We start from the raw sequence: 22,235 nt of genomic DNA on the forward strand, positions 1-22,235 counted from the left end.
TAGGATTTGACTATGCAAGGATTTGTTGAGGACTACACAGTGTGGATTTATCATGGTGAAACGATTATTGTTAACGACGAGAATGAGGAGGAATACGATGATGAAACCATAGAATCCCTGTCCCAATATTCAGCAGAGCTTGATGCACGAATGGATTTCGAGTTTGGCAATGAACAAGGTGGTGATGCTGGTGGTTGGGATGGTAACGACGAAGGTGGTGCCAATAATGATGGTGGAGCACATGTCGGGGATGAAGATGATTTGGAGGACATGATTCGAGCCCTTGGACCAGAGATTTTACTAAATAGCCCGAAAGGTCTAGAAAATTTAGAAAGGGTGATAAAAGCATCGAAGGAGACTGTGTATGGTGTTGAAAAGGGTTGTCCGACACATTGGACATTGCTACGTTTTGTGCTTGAGCTGCTCATCCTGAAGGCTAAGTACGGCTGGTCAGATTGTAGTTTTAATGATCTATTGCATCTCCTGTCATGGGTGCTGCCACAACCAAACTCAGTTCCCGTCAACACATACCAAGCGAAGAAGGTCATAAGTCCATTGACAATGGGGGTTAAAAAATCCATGCATGCCCCAACCACTGTATATTTTTTTGTGGCAAAACGTTAAGTCACTGGATAAATGTCCTCGGTGTGGGGCCAGCCGGTACAAGAACAATGACCTTTACGGTGGGGACGAAGCCTCCATGGGGAAAAAGAGGAATAAGAAGGGTACAAAAAAGGTGGTACAAGAATCTCAGCCCCAGAGGATACTCTATTAGGCAACGATGCAAAGCAGAGAAGAATTTCTGCCTTAGTAATGTGGTACCTGCCAGTGACCGACCGCTTGAGACGTATCTTCCTAAATCCTAAAGAAGCCGCACTCATGACATGGTGGGATGATGAGCGCAAGGTGGATGATGGTAAGATTGCATACCCGGCTGATTGTAGTCAGTGGCAAAGGTTTGATGAGAAGCACAAAGAATTCAGCGATGACCCAAGGAATGTACGGTTTGGCTTGAGCACCGATGGAATGAATCCCTTCAATGAGAGGATGAGCGACCACAGCACATGGCCAGTGATCTTGACCATGTACAAGATGGGATGCTTGGTTTGCTTGGATGGTACTACATGGGTGTACCTGGATGAATCCAAGAAAATAGTTTACCTAAGGAACCGACGCTTCTTAAAGATAAATCACAAGTACCGCAGCAAATTGTTCTTTAGATTTTATGACAACGCCCCGGAGATTGAACCCCCTCCGGAGAGACGTCATAACTGAGAACACGTGTACAGAATGGTGAAAAACATACGCGTCGTCTATAGAAAGAAGAATCCGGATGAGACAAACAGAGATAGAAGCACACCTCCTGTCGAGGGTGTACCTTTCAAGAAACAATCGATCTTCTTTCAGTATCTGCCTTATTGGCCAGACTTGGAGGTCCCCCATGCCATTGATGCTATGCACGTGCAAAAGAATGTCTTTGAGAGTCTCATTGCTACCTTGATGGACACAGGCAAGTCAAAGGATGGTCTGAAAGCACGGAAAGACATGGTGCAGCTAAACGTGATGCCACAGCTTCACCCGGTACCTGAGGCTAATGGAAAATACACTCTACCCACGGCGTGCTTCAACCTAACATCGGACAAGAAGAGAGCTATATGCACTTTCCTAAGGGAGGTCAAAGTCCCGACTGGGTTTTCAGCAAATGTGAAGAAGCTAGTGCCGATGAAGGACTTGTCAATAACACACTGCAAGGCTCACGATTGCCATATGATGCTGATAGTGTTTCTACCTATTGCAATCAGGGCTATAAAGCCAGAGTTCTTGAAAATGGCCATCACCCGCATGTGCTACTTCTTTTCGAATATCTCACAGAAGACGATTGGCAAGCAAGAGCTGAGTGACCTACATAAATTTGTGGTGGAGACACAAAACCAACTGGAGATGTGTTTATCTCCTGCTTTTTTGATATAACGCCACATCTCATGATTCACATGGTTCATCAGATACAGGCACTGGGCCCTTACTACTTGCATGAAATGTGGTCCTACGAGCGGTTCATGTCGGTTCTAAGTCGATACGTGTATAATCGAGCATACCCAGAGAGTTTCATGATAGAGGGTTACAGTACTGAAGAAGTCATCGAGTGCTGTCAAGAGTACCTAAAAGTACAGAAAGGGATTGGTAAACCCGATTCTCGTAACAAGGATAGGCTGGCTGGGAAGGGCACCAGTGGTAGAAAAGTGTTCATCGACCATGATTACAAAGAGGTGAATTAGGCGCATTACAGTGTCTTGCAGAGTACACAACTGATGCAACCGTACATTGATGAACACTTGGCTATCATTATGGCGGAGAGAAATTGCCGTTCGGATGATTGGGTCATGAAACAACATAAGCAATGACTAACTACATGGTTGAAGGACCAAAACATACCGTCTGGAGAAACCATAGACTCTATTACCATCAGTAGGTTGGCGGAGGGGCCATCGAGACAAGTGACATCTTGGAATGCTTATGACATCAATGGGTATACATACTATATCCACGCAAAGGATAGTAAATATGTGAACCAAAACAGCGGTGTTCGAATAGATGCTCTCGATGGATTGGGGCGAAAGATCCAATACTTTGGCATCATTGAAGAGATATGAGAACTTGACTATAGAAGGGATATAACTATGGCCCTGTTTCGATGCCGCTGGATCAAACAATACCAACTGAACGAGATCGGATTGAGAGTCCTAGACCTCGAGAATCTAGGCTACCAAGATGACCCTTGGGTGCTCGCTTCACGTGTCGCACAAGTTTTCTATATGTCTGACCCACAAAGTAACCTCCCTCGAAGAAGAAGACAAAGCACGTGGTTGCCTCCGGAAAACAGCACATTATTGGAGTTGATGGCGTAGACGATGTTGAAGCTTGCAATAACTACGATGGGATGCCGCTATTCGCAGACTTTCCTAAGAAGATCAGTGTTATAGAAAAGAACCTACCCAAAGATATATTGCCATGGGAATGAAAATGTGTTAAGGGAAAAGTCGTTACAGCGGGCTAGCTAGTTGTTGAACGTGGAGTGTTTGTGTAAGTGTATGTTTATAAGACTTCATTTATGCATGCGTGTGAGACTATATATTTATGTATGTGTGTAAGACTACATATTTTTTTATGTGTGTGAGACTATATTTATGCATGTGTGTGAGACTACCCTTTGCAACATTCAGATGAATCTATTTGAAATCACTTAACACTTTATGAAATAAAGAAATGACCAAAATAAAAGTAGGAGATCTTGACGAGTTATACAACTTTTATATTCATCGCCTTTACAGCTGAAATCATTTAGTGTTTGAAAATTAGGTTTGAAGCTGCCATTTTTTGAAATTTAAAATTTGAATTGTTTAAAATTAATGACAAAGATATATGACAAGACTAAAATAATAGAGCATGATTTTAGAAAATTTTAGGAAAAAAACTCATCGCATTTTGAGTTAGTATGAGGGAGAAAAACTAGTTATAAGTTTCAACCACAGATTAAAAAGAGAAATCACACTTATTCATCATTGATCATGATGAACAGTTGTGATTTTTCTTTTTAATCTCTGGGTAAAATTTGTAACTAGTCTTTCTCCCTCGTACTAACTCTAAATGTGATGATTTTTTTCCTAAAATTTTCTAAAATCTTGCCCTATCAAGTTAGTGTGTTGATTTGGTCATTCTTTTCATTTGACAAAGTTTGAGCACTTTAAATTTTTAAATTTAAAAAAATGACAAGTTCAAACGAGATTTTCAACCATTAAATGATTTCAACTGAAAAAGTGATGAATACCAAAGTTGTATAACTAATCAAGATCTACAACTTTTATTTTGATCATTTCTTCATCTAACAAAGTGATAGTAAATATTGTTCACAAATCAACATGTTTCTCGTATAGTTCATGAAACTATGAGTCATGTGAATTTGTGAACAGTGTTTATTAATACTTTGTCATATGAAGAAGTGACCAAAATAAAAGTTGTAGATAGTGATGGGTTCAACAACTTTTATGTTCATAACTTTTATTGTTGAAATCATTTCAGGTTTCAAAATCTTGTTTGAAGTTGCCATTTATTGAAATTTAAAATTTCATCTGTTCAAATTTGGTCAAATGAAAATATGATCAAAATAAAAGTTGTACATATCGATGAGTTCTACAACTTTGGTATTCGTGAGTTTTTCATCTAAAATCATTCACTCTTTCAAAATATTGTTTCAAGTTGAAATTGTTTGAATTTCAAATTTTGAATCGTTCAAACAAACTCACATGACATGATGACCAAAATAAAAGTTGTACATATTGATGAGTTATACAATTTTTTTGTTTACAACATTTTTATTTTATTTCATTTAATGTCATAAAATTGTAGTTAAAGTTTTAAAATTCAAATTTTTAGTTTTAGTTTTTTTTGTTTTCTATATTGTTTTTACTACAATTGTTTTTATATATATTTCTGCATATATAGAATAATACAAAATATTATATTTGTGCATAAATACAATTGTTTTTATATTACTTTGTGCTTTTGTGATATAAAAAATACAGAATTAATAATTTAAAAAAATAGAAAATATTTGTAGGGGCGGCTGGATCAGGAACCGCCCCTACAAATGCATTTGTAGGGGCAGCTGGATTAGCAACCGCCCCTATAAATCGTCCTAAGTATAAATACAAGGGCGCACGGGTGAAAACCTGTAGGGCGCTCTCTTCTTCCTCCGACGCCGTTAGGCTGCCCACTTTTTCCCCGGTGCCCCGCCGACGCCACCTCCCAGACCTGTCCCGACGCCCGCGCCCCCTCTCCGCACCTCCGGACCTCTCCCGACGTAGCGGCCTAGATCCCCGACCCCTCCCCTTCTCATCCTCCTCCCCCACCCGCCTGCCGACCACGGCGGCCGCTCTCGCCGCCGCAACCCGCCCAGCCGCGGTTCTCGGCGCGCGGGCCGGCTACGGCGCCCAGCTGTGGGCTCTTCACACTACACCGGCCTACAGGGAGGTGGAGAAGTCTCGGGCTCTTGTCGATCCGTGCCTACAGCTAACCCTAACCGTGAGCCCGGCGAACCCAGATGTGGTCTACTTCGACCTGCACCACTGGCTCTTCGGCGTGAACATCCCCGAGCGTAGAGTGGTGGACTACGAGGCCAACTAGCACGAGCTCGTGAACGTGCCTGAGGCGCCGCTGCCGCAGACGGGCTCTAGCCACTACCTCCTCACTTGGAACCTGCTGCGCCCAGGCCGAGGTAAGAACTACGTTCCAGCAAGCTAAATTCTACTCTGCTTTCTTATTTCTTGCAAATGATCCCTGCTGGAGAAGTTTATCTGGTAGTAGTACCTTGGTTCTGTAATTACATGCTTCGAATCTCAATAGCATTAGGTGATGAATGTTTCTGTAACATGTAGTTGTCTAGTACTGCTTCATTCCCTAATTTAGGAGGTTTAGTTTGTCCATGAGCAGTCATCAGTACTGTCGGATGAAACTTGTGAACTAATTTTAGGAGATCTTGCTGGAAAGGATGCCTTCTAAATTTGTTTGAGTTTGTATGACGTTGCAGAATGCAGTTTCATAACCATAATCTGACGCATACATACGCTAATGGAGTTGTTTCTCTGTTTCTGATCCTAATTGCCTGAACATGGATTTCATCGACCAGCACATAGCGCATTAGCTCAACACTTTGAAGTTACACATTTGTCAAAGCTAGCAATCTAGCATGCACTTCATATTAGGGGCAATCTTGCTTGTTGTCATGAGTGCTTTATCAACCATTTAACGTCCTGTCATGATTCTCTATTTACTAGTAGTGGTGTCCATTTTTTTCTAAGAGGGTAGTGGTATACCAGTTGATGTTGGGAACAACATGATTGTAGATTGAAATCACATTTCTGTCAATACGGATAACTTGACTGTGCTGATGCTAGAAATCAAGTTTGGAGGCTCAGACTGTTCCATAAATTACCCTTTTTCATCTTGTCGCTGCAAAGTTACTGGGTGCTTTTAACTTCGTTATTTATGATCAATCTGTTCTTATGTGGAGGATTTCTTTTTCCATATCAACAAAGTGACACTTGTATTATAGTTTCCTTTTCAAACGACAAAGCAGAGACTGCTGCCGTGACACTCTCTTCCCTCACAGGGTAATCTTTCCCCCTTGTTGTTATCTCCACACCACCTCCATGTGCCACTTGCCCACAGCCAGCCATTCTACCGGCGTTGGCTACCAGTTTAACCCGTTTCCCAATGGTAACAGAGTCTTCTAACTTGGCATCAGCAAAGTACTTGTTGCCAAACTTAGTAACAGAAATGCCACCTCCAGTAGTGTTCCAAGGCAGATTGCGGAACTTGGCATCCCCGTGAACGGTACAGACCAAATCTCTGCTTGCCATTTGCATATCCATACCCCCCCATCAAGGAGCAGCCTCTCTGAGCATTGTCTTCCTTGTCCTTTCTCATCTATCCTGTAATTGCTCCAGAGACATTCTTTTTCAACTCTTGAGATGCTTCAAAATTGATGGCATCGAACCCAATATCATGGTCTCATCCTTGGGGATCCAAAACTGGTTTGGGGGTCTAGAAGTTAGATTTCATGAAGCATATTTCATTAACTTATTTATTTAAACTTTCAAACAGAGTTTATTATATGCATACATTTAACTTATTATCCTTCGAATTTTACAGCTATTGCATTTTTTCATATCTTTTTGTTTGTTTTTCTATGAAAAGTGTATCAGGTTAGATTTGTTTGACCTCCTTTGTTCGGTGGTGGCAGCAAGCACATGCAGTTAGCTTAGGTTCTGAACTTTGTCATTTGCACGAATTTTGGTCATCTTTTTAGGTTGCAAGTAGTTTTATTTATTTATTAGTTGGTTTCACTTGCCTAAGCTATATTGGTTGTAGCAGTTTGCATGCATGTGTGTTGATACTGCTAGCTGCTGGCTACTGCTACTACTGAACTACTGTAATGAACTACTACTACTACTCTACTGAACTACTACTACTACATCTCATTGTAGCAGTTTGCATGCATGTGTATTCACTTGCCTACTGTACTGAACTAATACTACTACTCTACTCTACTGAACTACTACTACTCTACTTGCTACTGCTAGCTACTCCTACTCCTACTAGTTGGCTGCTACTCTACTCTCTTCCCTAGCTGCTGGCTGCTACTCTACTCACTTCCCTATACTACTAAGTGGCTCACTTCTACTACTCTATCTACGACTACTACTGTATCTAAGTGGCTGCTGCTCTTAACTACTGGCTGCTACACTTCTCTACTCCTCCTCTACTCTACTCCTCTACAATTACTCTATCTACTATTACTCCTCCTCTACTCTAATCCATTATTTACCACATCTAAGTTACCAGATTTTGATCTGCAGGGGTATTCCAACCATGTGGCAGCAGTCAACTATTTTTTTGCTATTTTTCCTATTCTCTATGTTTGGGAAGCAACAGCTGCTTTTTTATACCTTTTTCTCTCTATGTTTGTTAAGCAGCTGTTGCTTTTTTTGCCAAATCTCCCCTCTCCTCTCCTCTTCTTTATTTTGCCGATGATGAAATTGTCCAAGTCCATACATTATATGGAATATGAGCTGATGATCAAGAACTTGTGAGGAACTTGGCATCATTAGCAGCCGCCCCTACATTACCTTCTCCTATCTTCTCTATTATGATGCCTTGATGCTCTAAGTTCATGATCAAATGATGATTGACATGTTTCTGAGGCCTCTACTGCTGCTACTACTCGTTTTTTTTATATATTATTGTTTTATAGGACTATTTTGGTTTATAGACCTTTTTTATTTCTTATACCTTCTCGCGTACATAAAGCACACTTTCTTGGATCTATTAGAACAAAGCGTGAAATAATATCGCGGACACCAGACAGTGCAGCCCGATGCCCCGAGCATGATGAGCAACCAACCTATGAGGAGCAAGCACTAGAGGATCAGCTAACTCAGGAGCAGTTTGATAATGAGTTAGAAAAAAGATCTAGAAGTGATGCTTACTCAGAAGCAGTGTGACGAGGAGGAAGGGGGAGTAGAAGGAAGAGCAGGAGAGGCTGCTGAAGGCGAAAAAGAAGAGGATGATGATGATGATGACTCAGAAGAGGGATATGTAAGTCCCGAGGATCCTTTCCCACGTGAAGCCAGAAGGAGGCCAACGGAGGAAGATTTGGACAAGGATTTTGACCCGAACGAGGAGGTAGGGAAAAAGCCTTAGCTTGTAAATTTTGCTAAAGCTTTGGCTGTGTTACCTCTGCTAACACTTTGACCTGTCGTATATACAGGTCCCTCCTGAAACTCAAAAAAGATGATGTCGACGTCCGCGACATCTCGCTGGACAAGACGAAGTAGAGGAAAGAAGAGCAGAGGCAACAGCCATAGAGACGGATCACGATGCCTCTTCTTCACAACCTCAAGACACAACCACGACTACCAAGCCTAAGAGGAAACGAGGGGATAGAAAAGGAAATCTATATCCAGATAAGGCATGCTATGTGATAACGGAGGTCGAGCCAGCAGGGGAGATCCTTGAGCCGAAGGAATTAAGAGGACGATTTCGTAATGCGATCGGGGCCCTAGTAAGAGATAAATTGAACCCAGTAATCCCTACCTAGAAAGAGGTACAAGAGAACAAAAAAAATGAACTATGGGATAGGCAGCTGAAGCTCAATTTTAGATTTTCGAAGGGTAATCATGAACTGATAAAAAATGCTTTTAGGATGATGGGAGAGTCATTCCGACGTTGGAGGTCAGAGCTCAACACAAAGTATATCCAAAAGGGGTTAACTCCCTTCAACGAGTTCGGCAAAATAACTCTTAGTCAATGGGAGGAGCTCGTGGCTCAAAAGACTTCACAGGAGGCATTGGAGCTCAGTGCCCATAACACCGAGCTGGCAAAGAGGAACAAACACCACCATCATCTAGGCCCCGGTGGCTACTATGCCAAGGAAGAGTAGTTTAGGAAGATGGACGAAGAGGTTGCAACTGCTGGGAATATCGATGTGACAAATTTGAAGGTACGCTCAAGGAATTGTATATATGCGAGGAGTATAGAATAATCCAGCGGTAGTCTTAAGTTTGATTAGGCAAAGACCCAAGAGGCAGTATCAAGGATACTAAAATATGCTGAAGATAAGGAAAATGGCTCATTCAATCCTTCCACGGAGAGGGATGAGCTTAGCCTTGGCTTGGGAAACAAGGAGCACACAGGCCGCACCAGGGGGCTAGGGAAAAAGGACGACCTGGAAGCAAGGATTCAAAGAGGACAGGCACATGTACAAGAAACATGGTAGAGACCGGGAGACTAATCTTGAGCTCCAAGTGAAGGCTCTAGTGGCGAAGGCGCTGGAGGAGCAATGACTGTCTACAGAGCCACGGATATTAGTGACACCGCCGGGAGAACAGGCATTAGCTGGCAGCCCTCCGAAAGTTCCTAGCAGCCAAGGTTCCACTACAGCCACAACCCCCGTTGATCGCATACGGGAACCAACTAGTTGCACCTTTGTGTTTCTCAGCGGCCGGCAGAACACTGTGATGAAGGTGGCAATGGGTGTGGCACATCCTCCCGGTGGCTTACACCACAATAATAAGATACCGCCAGGCTACACTAGGGTCGAGGTGCATACCGTGAAGCCCGAGTTCATGTAGTGGAGGATAGACTACGCAACTCCCGAGGGGCTGGTGTTAGTTGGAGACGTTATGGGGTAGTTCATCCTCTAGCACAAATGGGACATTATATTGCCTGCTTCTTCGCCGCCTCCCCCTCTCCCAAATTTGGAGCAAGTTCTTGAGGTCGGGGAGATATTTGCACCGTCTCGTGACCACCACATTCCTGAGATGCCACATTCTTCCTCGCCTCCTAGCGAGCATGTGCCTGATGAGATGCCACAACCTTCTCTAGCTCGTACCGAGCAAGTGCATGATGAGATGCCACAGTCTTCTCAACAAGCACAGCCGATACATGAACAACGAGTGCCTCCTGAAGAAGGTGCTGCACAAGAAGATGAGGACGTGCCTGAATGGGAACTTCAAAGAAGCATCCAATCACCATAAGGCTAGTTTATGTTCCGATGAAAGACATCTCGTCGGTGTCCAAGTGGTATTCCCATGACCAATTCAAGCCTGAGAATCAAGTTAAAAAAATCCCATCACAGGGTTCTGAGGAGGCCATCACTAGCAAACTCCACCAAATTGCAAAGCAATATCCAAATGTTGATGCCATCAAATGGTCAAAGGATTGCCCAAAAACATATGAAAGAGGCAAGCCCTTCCTACCAAACCAGGATATCTAGCGCCTACCACTTGAAATGAGAAGGTTCCATGATTGGTACTTGTGTGTTCTCCCAACGAGCATAGATATCATACAAGCATGCTTCCCCACCGGCACATTTGGAAGCCCAGCCGGGAAAATTATCTTTGACTTCAATGACATGCACACATGCTTTCACTAGGGAGAAATGGAGATGAATCTAATTCGCACGTAGTGCCTGTAAGTCCTTGTCCTCCTAATATGATATGAATGTAATCTTTGAATTTTATTGTAACTAACCCACGCCGTGATTTGTTGAATGCAAGTGCACATTATCAAACAAATGCCAAGTGTGAAAGCCGGGTATCTAGACCCTCAAGCTATAGCCCAAACAAATTTTAATTACCCTAAACAGTGGACACTGGATAACAAAGAACTAGCTGCTGCAAAGACTCTTCGGGAGAAAGAGCACATCCATACGGCGAAACTAAGGGAAGAGTCCCTTAAGGTTGCGGCATACATTGCCCTGGCTTTCAAAACTCTCCAACAACACTCTACTATATGGCTACCATACAACTTCGAGTAAGTTCAACTCTATACTTAAAGCTTTGTTCAATATATTTTATTCGATGCAAAAGAGTTTATCTTGTTCTATGATTCAATCCATGCAGCAACCACTGGATTTGTATAGCCGTCGATGTCGGGAGGAGCATGGCATGGGTCTTTGATTCAATAGATAGGGACCTGGTGACATACAAAGACTTCATATCGATTCTGAAGACGTATACATATCGACAATCCTCATTTGCTTATATGTTTGTATACATACTTGTAACGTTCACTTTTGGATACTAACAAGTTGTATTTGTTAAAATAATTCGAACATGGCATTTAGGTTCTATGTCACTAATCATCATGGAAGGCATGATCCAGCAAGGAAGGAAAAGCTGGCTATAAAAATACTATGTGCGGTAAGTGTAACTTACTTCTTCAGTACTCCATTACATGGTTGTCAAAAGCATTACTTAATATTTTCATATGCAAAACACACAGTGCCCCAAACAGAAGCCTGTGAGTGTACATTGTGGATACTATATATGTTCTATGATGAGTAACACCGGTGTTTACAGGAGACACCCCTTAAGGGTAAGTTTGAACCTCTTCACCCGTAGTATAAAAACTTCGTACATGATATGAAATATTAAACCGAAACTTGTTCTCTTGTAGTGGAAAGAAGAGAAAGGAATGAAAAGAGAACCATACAAGGATGACCAATTCCTAGAGCTCGTCGGCGACCTTTGCAACTTCATATTGGACCAGATTGTACACGTCAAATGCGCCTACCATGACCGAGAGTCTGACTTAGGTAGAAATCTTCAGTACCAATACCTTCGTGAGACTGAAAGGCTAGCTCTAGGACGTTGATAACAATGTGTATAGAATTTGTATATTTAATAATGGATTGTATATATTCTTGTGAATTGGACTTGTAATTGTAGTTTATATAATACTCTTGTGCTTGTAGTCTAAGGGGTTCGGAACGCTGGTCGCGGGGCGTTCGGCAACGCGAACGCGGTTCGGAAGGTTGGTCGCGGGGCGTTCGGCAACGCGAACGCGGTTCGGAACGCTGGGCGTTCGGCAGCGTGAACGCGGTTCGGAACATTGGTCGCGGGGCGTTCGGCAACGCGAACGCTGGATGGAATACGCGGAAACAAACAATGTTCTGGTCAAATTTGAATTGTAAATTTGATTTTTTTTTATGGAAAAACGTACTATAGGGGCGGTTCTAGATTGAACCGCCCATACAAACAGGTATTATAGAGGCGGCTAGTACTACAGTCACCTCTACAAATCGATTTGTAGGGGCGGCTGGTACTACAGCCGCCCCTACAAATCGATTTATAGGGGCGGCTGGTAATACGAGCCGCCCCTACAAATCGATTTGTAGGAGCGGCCCAAGAACCGTCCCTACAAATGCATGATTTCTAGAGACGGTTCGGTAGGGGCGGCTGGCCAAACCGCCCCTACAAAGAGTTACAAGTCGCCCCTAAAAATTGTTTCTGCAGTAGTGACTCGGGATTCACAAAAACCATCAAACTGTGTAGAATTTCAGCAGCAATCCTAATCAGTAAACGCAGTTTTGTATCCAGCATATCAGAGAGAAAAATGCATAAGGGAAACTTTAATTAGCTAGCAAATACCAAAGTACACACCAACTACCAAACAGGATGTTCCACAATCACAAGAGACAAGAGTGGAAGACCAGGTGCGTGCACCTCCTTGTCTCCTCGTCACTCGATCTGCTGGTGCAGCGGTGCCAGCGCTTGGGACCAGTGAGTGCGTCGCCTAGCTCCGTGGGCTCCTGGGAAGGTCTGGAGGAGGAGATGAGGGCTGGACGCCTCGACCTCGACTGCTCGGCCCGAGGCACCGCCGCACCGCCGCCATGCCACGGTAGCCGCTGGGTTTCCCATTTGTCGCCGTCACCGCTAGGTTTGTGTTTCTCGGTCTCGGGGAGACAGGGACTCGTGGGGTGGGGAATTGTCTGGGGCTGGGACGCTGCCGCGATGGGCTCTTCTCTCCTGTTGCCTGTTGGGCCGACTAGTAGGGTTGGAGGTTCTGTGTTTGCATTCATGTACAAATCGGGTACCACGACTTATTACCTGAATTACCCAAATTAAATTCGGGTATCTCAAGTTACTATCCGAATTTGTAATCGGATAATTTGGGTTCGGGTACTTCGGGTACGGTTTCAGATAATGGGTATCGGGTATTTTGCCCAGGGCTAATTGTAGGTGAGTCAACTAATATGCCGGATTTAGGAAGGCATTCAGACCTAAAACGATAACTGAAAACTGAAACTAAAAAAATATTTAAAAAATACTGAAAACTGAAACTAAAAAAACAATGAAAAAAACTTGCCTGAAAACAGAAAATAAAAAAAAAATTGAAAAAACTCCTAACTCATTTAACTAAAACTAAAAAAACAATGAAATAACTGAAGTAATGAACTGAAATTGACAACCACAAAAAAAAAATGGAATTGAAAAAAAAAACTAAAGTAGATAAAATGAAATAAAAATGAAACTGAAATTAGTAGAAGCAGAAACTGAAATGGGCAATTAGAAAATAAAACTGAAAATGACAAATAGAAACTGGAAACTAAAGTAGATAAAATAATAAAAAAACTGAAACATAAGAATTATTATCAGGCGCGAAAGTGGGCTGTTGCTACTGCATATACATAGGCCAGATCTGGCCATGATATGATCCTTGTGCACGTTCCAGGCTACACAACCAGACCCACGAGAGCTTTTTCGTTTTTTAACGTGGGCTGTCGCTACTGCATGTGGATGCGTAGGCCTGGCCAAGCCACCAGGCCACTCGCGCGCTACGCACCAAGCGCGACCAGTAGCGCGTTAGAGCTTGCGACTCGTGACTCGTCTCGTCTCTCTCACTCGCATATACGCCTCGCGGCGACACATTCGTTGGATAGGACAGGTAGTGGCTGCTGGGCTTCCTGCTTCGCTTGGGCCATCTAGTAGCCGGGCAGCCGGCCCAATGTACTCTCCGTAGGCACCTTTGGGTTACATAGCTTGTGGCAACTGGCCATCGTCGATGTTTGCTGTGGATCACTACCACCTTTGAGTCGTTCTCTGATCAATTCTCCCTCCCTAAACAAATCTCATGCTGCTAGGGGGTGTTCACCTACCCTAATACTCCCTCCATTCCAAATTATAAGTTATTTTGACCTTTTTGGTATATCCATTTTGCTACACATCTAAATATAATAATATATCTATATACATAATAAAATAGATGAACAAAAAAAATCAAAGCGACTTATAATTTGGAATGAAGGGAATAGATCTATTGGTAAAATAGTGAGTTAGGCTTTCAAATTTGAACTGTAATGGTAACTACGAGAAGGTTTCTATGAACAAGTGACAGAGGTTTGGGAGAACAAAACAAGAGGTGCTAATTCATTACAAAAATGGCAATTTAAGATAAGGCGCACCCATCACTATTTAAGAGGAAAATAATTTCAATATGCTGGAAATTTAAGATAAGTTGCACCCATCAATATTTAAGAAGAGAATAATTTCACTATGCTGGAGAACAGAGTGATGGCATACCACAACTGAAGAAGAGAATGATTGTTTTTTAACAGTAGTGTTCAGTGAAGATGAGACTAAAGAAACCATTTTCCAAATGGAACATTACAAAGAACCTCGTCCAGATGGTTTTCTAGCTGAGTTCTATCATGTGTTTTGGGATGCAATTAAATCCGATTTGTTGGATATATTCCATGATTTCTATGAAGGAAATCTATCTCTTTTTAGTCTCAAAACTTTGGGATTATAACATTACTGCCAAAAGGTTAAGATGTTATTACTAAATTTGAGTTTCAAAATCTTCACAAAAGTTTCGACAAATAGGATCAACAAGGTAGCAGATAAGATGATACATGGAAGGTGTCACAATCCTTCATGAAACAGTTTAACTATATAGAAAGAAAATAAATAGGGCCATTTTTAAGGTTGATTTCGAGAAGGCGTATGATAAAGTTAACTTGTACTTTTTGCAATAAACCCTATGATAATTGGATGGTTTGGTGCAAAACTTTTTCAGAATAAAATTTCTTTAAAAAAAACTCGACAAAAAGTCCAGACAGTTACCAAGCAGTTTGGGGCACTACGGACCGGCCAGGCAGCCTCTACGGCAGTTCACCAATTAGCAAATCAGCAGAATGAGATATCCTAACCAGCGCCTCGTTTAGTTGCGCGCGGAATCGCCGCCGCCGGATTTCTTGTAGTACTATAGCGCACTGTAGTATTTCGTTTGTATTTGGTAATAATTGTCCAATCGTTGACTAATTAGACTCGAAACGTTCGTCTCGCAAAATATAACCAAACTGTGCAATTAGTTTTTGATTTCGTCAATATTTAGTACTCCATGCATGTACCATAAATTTAATGTGATGGAGAATCTTTTTTTTTTGCATGGTGCCAAAGTTTAGATTTGGGTGAACTAAACGTGGCCCAGGCTAGGCTCGTGGAGTCGAACACACGGGACAGCGAAACACTGACGCAGCGCCATACCGATTTCTGACTCCTGATGGGCTATCAAAATTTGGGGGCCCAAAAAATCCAAGGTGCTATACGGTCGCACGGCCTGCATATTAGTTTTTGTTCTAAGGTCAAACATTTAAATTTTTAATACCAATTTAAAAAATTACACTGGCTACCAACATAAGATTTATATTTATAAATTGAATATATGAGAAATACATTTATAGTATGTAGTTCACATGTTGTCAAACTACACGGATTTTTCTTTAACTTATGCCGGTCAAAGTTAAGAATGTTTGACTTAGAAGTATGCTTTGGTGTTTATAGGAAAGTCGAGCACTATTTATTTTAGCCAATCACTTATCAAATTGTGAGCACAAGAAATGCTAGAAAAAAATATATCTTATAAATTCTCATCAAAACCACAATCACATGGACAATTTGTAAACGTACTCTAATCATTATTGATAATAATAACCATTTGATCTGTTTTTTCCTAAATAATTGCTCACATTAATAAATGCAAAAAAAACATAAGGTGATCTATGAATATGTATGTAAATTACCCACCAATTATGAATATAATTTAAGGTAACCCTAAATTTTCCTATAATTACCCACCTACAGTCGATAGATAATTTACTTAAGCTCTTAAATTTGTGTCTTAATTACAACTTCTTTGATTATTAAAAAATAAAATATCCTCTCAAATCTACATATGAATTACCAACATTTTTTATTACAAAAAAATGTTTAAATAACCACAATGTTATCATATTACCCACTTCTATTAATATTAATATATTTACATGTTTTGCCAAAATGCAGATCAAATACATATGCATGCATGAGCAATAAATATACATGTTATGTTTTAGATGTCATGAAAAATATTGACTCATTTACTAATGATAGTAACAAATCATTTAAAATTATATTAATAATTGTGACATATAATTGTATAAAAAATATTTTGTATTTGTGCATACATTTAACTAAAATATTTTACATGTCTATATTAATAGTATAATTGTAAGAACTCTTTGTTAGAATAAAGAAACATTATTGTATATATAATTATGTAATAAGAAAAATTCAAACATCTTGAGAAACTGTGGAGGTTAATACAGACAAATGGTGGTTGTAATAACTTGTATTTGAGATTTATTTCCAATAAATAATACTATCCTCCTGAGGTTATCGCTGCTATCCTATCTTACATCTCACTTCAAGCTTGATCGTTGATCTTAAGTGATATGGTGCATCTATAAATGACTGGTGTGCAATTGTAGTACTCAAGGGTGCAATCTATGGCATAAAATCTTTATTGTCAATAAAATAAAAAGAAGAGTTAATAAAGTATAAAATAAGTACAAAAGTTTTGGCTACTCTTTAGGGTAAAAATGTATAGTAACTATAATAAGACTAAAATTTTAAAATTAAAATCTATATTGATGGCATCAGAAAATATGGTTTAAGCTAAGGTTTTGACTATATATTCAAACATACATGGAGATGCCTTGCAAAGAAAAAAAATATGGATAGATGTCAAAATATATAGATTAGTAGTCGTTAGGATCACAACTGAACTAAATAGTGACTACACACAAAGTAACAAGCTAGGAGATAAAGCGAAAAACTTAATATAAGTAATTTTTTTTAGTTATAGGTATTGTCGAATAGTAATACATAATGCTTATATCTCATGAGATTTTAGCACATGCAAGAGCATATGTTGATGGACTAGTGAATTTAACATTTATATCGCTTAATATTAGGGGTCCTTGCAAAATCACGATAATGGATTATTAGTCTTATTTATTTCCATCATGTGTCAATTGGTGGTTAACTGGCTCCAGATGTGGACGAGTGCAAGTTGCTGGGTGAAGACAGAGTGTGCTTCGGTGTATGCATCAACACGATCGGGTCATATGATTGTCAGTGCCGAACTTACGGCGAACCCGACGTCGAAGGTGGTTGTGTCGATTATAATTTCAACAAAGGTCAGTATTAATTAAGTACAAAAGCACCCCGGAGTCACACTGGATGCACACACAGGCGCAGCGGTATCTTACATTGATTTACTTGCAGCAGACGCGCTGTCGCCTACGGTGGCTCCGGTGCCGACGACAGGGATGCCCAACTGCAGCACTAGCTGCGGCGACGTGAGCGTTCCGTACCCCTTCGGCTTTGGGCCCTCCCGCTGCTACTGGCCTGGGTTCAACCTCACCTGCGACACGCGCCACAGTCCCCCGCGGCTGCTTCTGGGAGGGGACGGCAACGGCAACGGCACCCTCCAGGTCGTCCACATCTCATTGCGCAACTCCACAGTGCGCGTCATCCATCACAGCAGACATTCGTCTTGGACGACCGAAGTCGATCAGATGGAAGACGATATCGTCGTCGGACAAATTATTTCAGCTGACGTTAGCCTCCCAGACATCGGCGAGCCCTATGCACTGTCGACCAGGAACGAGTCATCTTCATCTCCAGGTGGGACGTGCGTGCCAGCCTCCATGGGGAGTACAGAAACGGAAGCAGCAGCAGCCGCACCACCAACAGTATCTGCAGCTACGGCAGGCCACCGGTCCCAACACAAAGCCACCGCAGGTACTGCTCCGGCCACGATGGCTGCTGCCATGCGCCCATCCCTGCAGGTAGCAAGCCCAAGATAGTGGAATTCAAAGCTCTAGGGAACGTTAGCCATGATTATGGTAATTTGATGCTGAAGTCCGCATTTGCGTTCATCTTGGACTCCAATATCGGCCGAAATTTACTGATATTTCCGATATATCCTCTTTATCCGTAGGTGCCGATAAGGAAATATATATCTTTTTCGTACAAATTTTGTTTAAATTTATTTAAATTTACTTAAATTCAAATTAAATTTTATTTGAATTTGGTCTGATATTTCCAATATATCCTGTTTATCCTCTTTATCTGTGACCCCCAATAAATTTTAATTTCCGAAAATGAAAACCTTGTCTCGGAGGCGGGGTTGGCTGATCAGTGGTACAAGATCTTCAACATGTATGATCAGAGGATCGGTTACAAGTCATCTCCCGTTGTTCTACAATGGGCCGTTAAGCAAGGCTTGTCAGCGCCTGCTGCCGACAACTCAGGCAAGTGCCCATGGGACCTGTCCAGCCGCCTTTGCAGGAGTGAGAACAGTGACTGCCGACAAGAGAATGGAGGCTTTACGTGCCACTGCTCCAAGGGCTACGACGGCAACCCTTACGTCGCCAATGGATGCCAAGGTCACTAATGCTTTTACCCGAGTACACATTTCTCCTCGTGGATATCTCTATTCACTAGTTTATATTTCTTTGGAATGGCTTCCATTGTTCTTTATTGTCCATCCTTACTGGCTACAGATATTGACGAGTGTAACGACCCGGCGATACGCAAATCATGTTTGGGCGGCTACTGCCACAATATGCGTGGACATTACGAGTGCCGGTGCCCGAAAGGAATGCACGGCAACGCTTATGAGAACGTCGGCTGCGTCGTCAACAAGGCCCCAAAAGGTGAGAGCCACTGGATCCTTCTGCTGACATTGTACGTACATTAGTAGCTTGCAAAAATGATCATAATAGTGTATGTGTATGTACATTTTCAGGTTTAATTATTGGTTTGTCAGTTGCTAGTGGCCCAGCGCTCCTTCTGATAGTTCTGGGTATATTTTTCCTACTCCGCAAGTTTAAACAACGCAAGATAAAAGTACAGAAACAAAAGTACTTCAAGCAAAATCGTGGACAACTGTTGCAACAGCTGTTGTCCCAAAAGGCAGACATTGCAGAAAGGATGATAATACCATTGGATGAGCTTGCAAAGGCCACAAACAACTTCGACACAGCTCGTGAGATTGGTGGCGGAGGGCATGGTACTGTTTACAAAGGAATACTATCAGATTTACATGTAGTGGCCATCAAAAAGTCAAAGATTACCATGAAGAAAGAAATAGATGAGTTCATAAATGAGGTAGCAATCCTCTCACAGATCAACCATAAGAATGTGGCAAAACTCTTTGGATGTTGCCTAGAGACTGATCAGGTGTCATTGTTGGTGTATGAGTTTATTCCCAATGGGACCCTTTATCACCATCTTCATATTGAAGGCCAAGAAAGGTCACTTTCATGGAGCAATAGGCTGAGGATCGCAACTGAAATAGCTACTTCTCTTGCCTATCTTCACTCATCGGTGTCAATCCCAATAATCCATAGAGACATCAAGTCTAGTAACATACTTCTTGATGGTACAATGACATCAAAGATATCCGACTTTGGAGCTTCAAGGTACATTCCGATAGACAACACAGGGTTGACAACAAGGATACAGGGAACATTCGGATACTTGGATCCAGAGTGCTTTCAAACCGGTCATCTTACCGAGAAAAGTGATGTTTATAGCTTTGGTGTAATTCTCGTGGAGCTACTCACCAGGAAGAAACCAACTTGTTAACATTTGTCCAATGAATATGGTGGCCTTGTTCCACATTTCCTCAATCTACTTGCCTCTAGAAACCTTGACCAGATAATGGATCCACAGGTTCTAGAAGGAGGCACAGAAGTACAACAAGTTGTTATGCTTGCAGCATCCTGTATAATAAGAGGTGAAGAAAAACCAACGATGCGACAGGTTGAACTTACACTAGAAGGACTTCAACAAGGTTCCAACAAAAAGTACAAGAAAGATGATATGGTAACTGAGGAATTTGTGAATGGTAGCATTCGGGGATACTATCCATCATGGACTAGTGAAGGGCAGAGATCTGAGGAATCTAGTAGAAGATACAGTTTGGAGCAAGAGATGATTGATGTCGGCGAGGTATCCTAGATAGCATAGCTCTGTGTCGTATGCATCAGTAGCACAAGGGTTAGTTAACTTCTCCTAGCTACTAGTATTTTTATGCATGATGATTCTACTGGATCCTCTATTTGTACCATTGCTTTTGTTTTGTTCACATGATTCAGCCATATCACCAGTTAATAAAGATAACCATATAGCAGATCAAATCAGACTTGTAGAATTAGCTGTAGATTGAGCCACCTCTATTCAAAAAAATTCTCGTTACTGAAAATCATTTCTATATTGCCTTTTGATGTCTTCTACCGGTCACGCCTTTACCATATGTATGCACCTCTATATATATTGTTCACTATTTTATTTATATATAATTTATTTTATCAATCCAAGAAGGAATCACGTGTGCGGGGCTGTCCACGGTCAGCGCGTCTTGCTGAAGCAGTCTCGAGGTTGCGCAGGAACTCGACCACGTGTGCGGGGCTGTCGTCTCGGGACAATCCGTGCCACCGAGAGCAAACTGCCAATCGGAGAAAATGAGAGGAATTCACACGGCGCGGCTCCTGCGACGAGCGCGGCATCCACGCCGTGGTCAACCACTTAGATGCTTCTCCCCTCCTCCGAGTCTGGACGGCAAGATGCTGCTGGGGCCCAGTACACCAGTAGAGAACAGACCTTTCATCCGAGGCTAAAATGGGCTCTAGTTCTGGCATTTTTTGCGCCCGGAACTAGAGAGACCTTTAGTCTCGGTTGGTGTCTCCAATCGGGACTAAAGGTCCCTGCCCAACGGCTACTGCGCTCAGCACAGTGGCAGGGGACCTTTAGTCCCGGTTGGAGACACCAACCAGGACTAAAGATGGACCTTTACTCCCGGTTGTTGCCACCAACCGGGACTAAAAGTCCTCCAACCTTTAGTCCCGGTTGGTAACACCAACCCGGACTAAAGGACCCTTTAGTCCCGGTTGCCGATGGGTTAGTTCAAAAGGGAAGCATCCCATCCATTGTTAGATGTGTTGTGTAGGTGGGGTGGTAAGCTACGCGCGAGGCAATGCATGAGGTCTTGAGTTCGAATCTTACGGGACGCAGCGGTGGGAGACATTATTTTTTTTTAAAGCTGGGAGGACCTTTAGTCCCGGTTGGTGTTACCCACCAGAACTAAAAGTCCCCCTTTAGTTGTTACCCACCAGGACTAAAAGTCTCCCTTTAGTCCCGGTTCCCGACTCGGGATTAAAGGGGGGTCCTTTAGTCCCGGATGCTTGCTCCCAGGTGGGGAACCGGGACTAGAGGGGGTTCTCTACCGGGAGTAAAGCCCGTCTCTATATTAATGGTAGTTAGTTAGAGGCTATACGAATAGCCCAAGTGGTATCTCACATCTGGGTGATGATCTACTCGCCACTGGGCAGTATACATTGCAGATTATACAATGGCAGTAGAAAAAGGCTCGGGGTCGTACGTCTTGGGGCTTGTTTAGTTCCCACCAATTCCAGAAGTTGGCACTATGCAAAAAGAAGATTCTCCGTCACATCAAACTTGCGGTACATGCATGGAGTACTAAATGTTGACGAAATCAAAAACTAATTGCATAGTTTGGTTGTACTTTACGAGACGAACGTTTTGAGCCTAATTAGTCAACGATTAGACAATTATTACCAAATAAAAACAAAACGACACTGTTTGGTTGTACTACAGTGTCGACACAATAATATGATGATTTTTCTAAGATATATTAATCATATCAAATCATATTTTTTTTGCGGAATTAAACAAAAATAATTTTTATATGAAAATTATAGATCTCGACGAGATCTACAACTTTCTAGTTTTGAGTTTTTTCATTTGAAGTCGTTAAGATGCTTAAAAAATTAATAACATATTTGAACTTAAGGGCATTTTCGTCTTTTCACATCTGCAGTTTGACGACGTTAGAGCCTGAACTGACGGAAGTGGCATGGAGGACCCGAAAAAGTTGGAGTAGTAGCGCTGAAGACCGCTGAATTTTTCCAAGGACACACAAGGGATTACGATATTTTATAATGGCACACAGGGAAAAGTCTCCAAAATTTCAGATATACA

General features: G+C 41.9%; 1 pseudogene; it reads left to right on the forward strand.

Annotated features, from left to right (window-relative positions):
* Positions 1-12,518: 12,518 nt before the first annotated feature.
* Positions 12,519-20,199, forward strand: LOC136479627 (wall-associated receptor kinase 2-like; annotated as a pseudogene).
* Positions 20,200-22,235: the final 2,036 nt, after the last annotated feature.

This window comes from Miscanthus floridulus, chromosome 9 (assembly GCF_019320115.1).
Source record: "Miscanthus floridulus cultivar M001 chromosome 9, ASM1932011v1, whole genome shotgun sequence".
NCBI classification, from domain to species: domain Eukaryota; kingdom Viridiplantae; phylum Streptophyta; class Magnoliopsida; order Poales; family Poaceae; genus Miscanthus; species Miscanthus floridulus.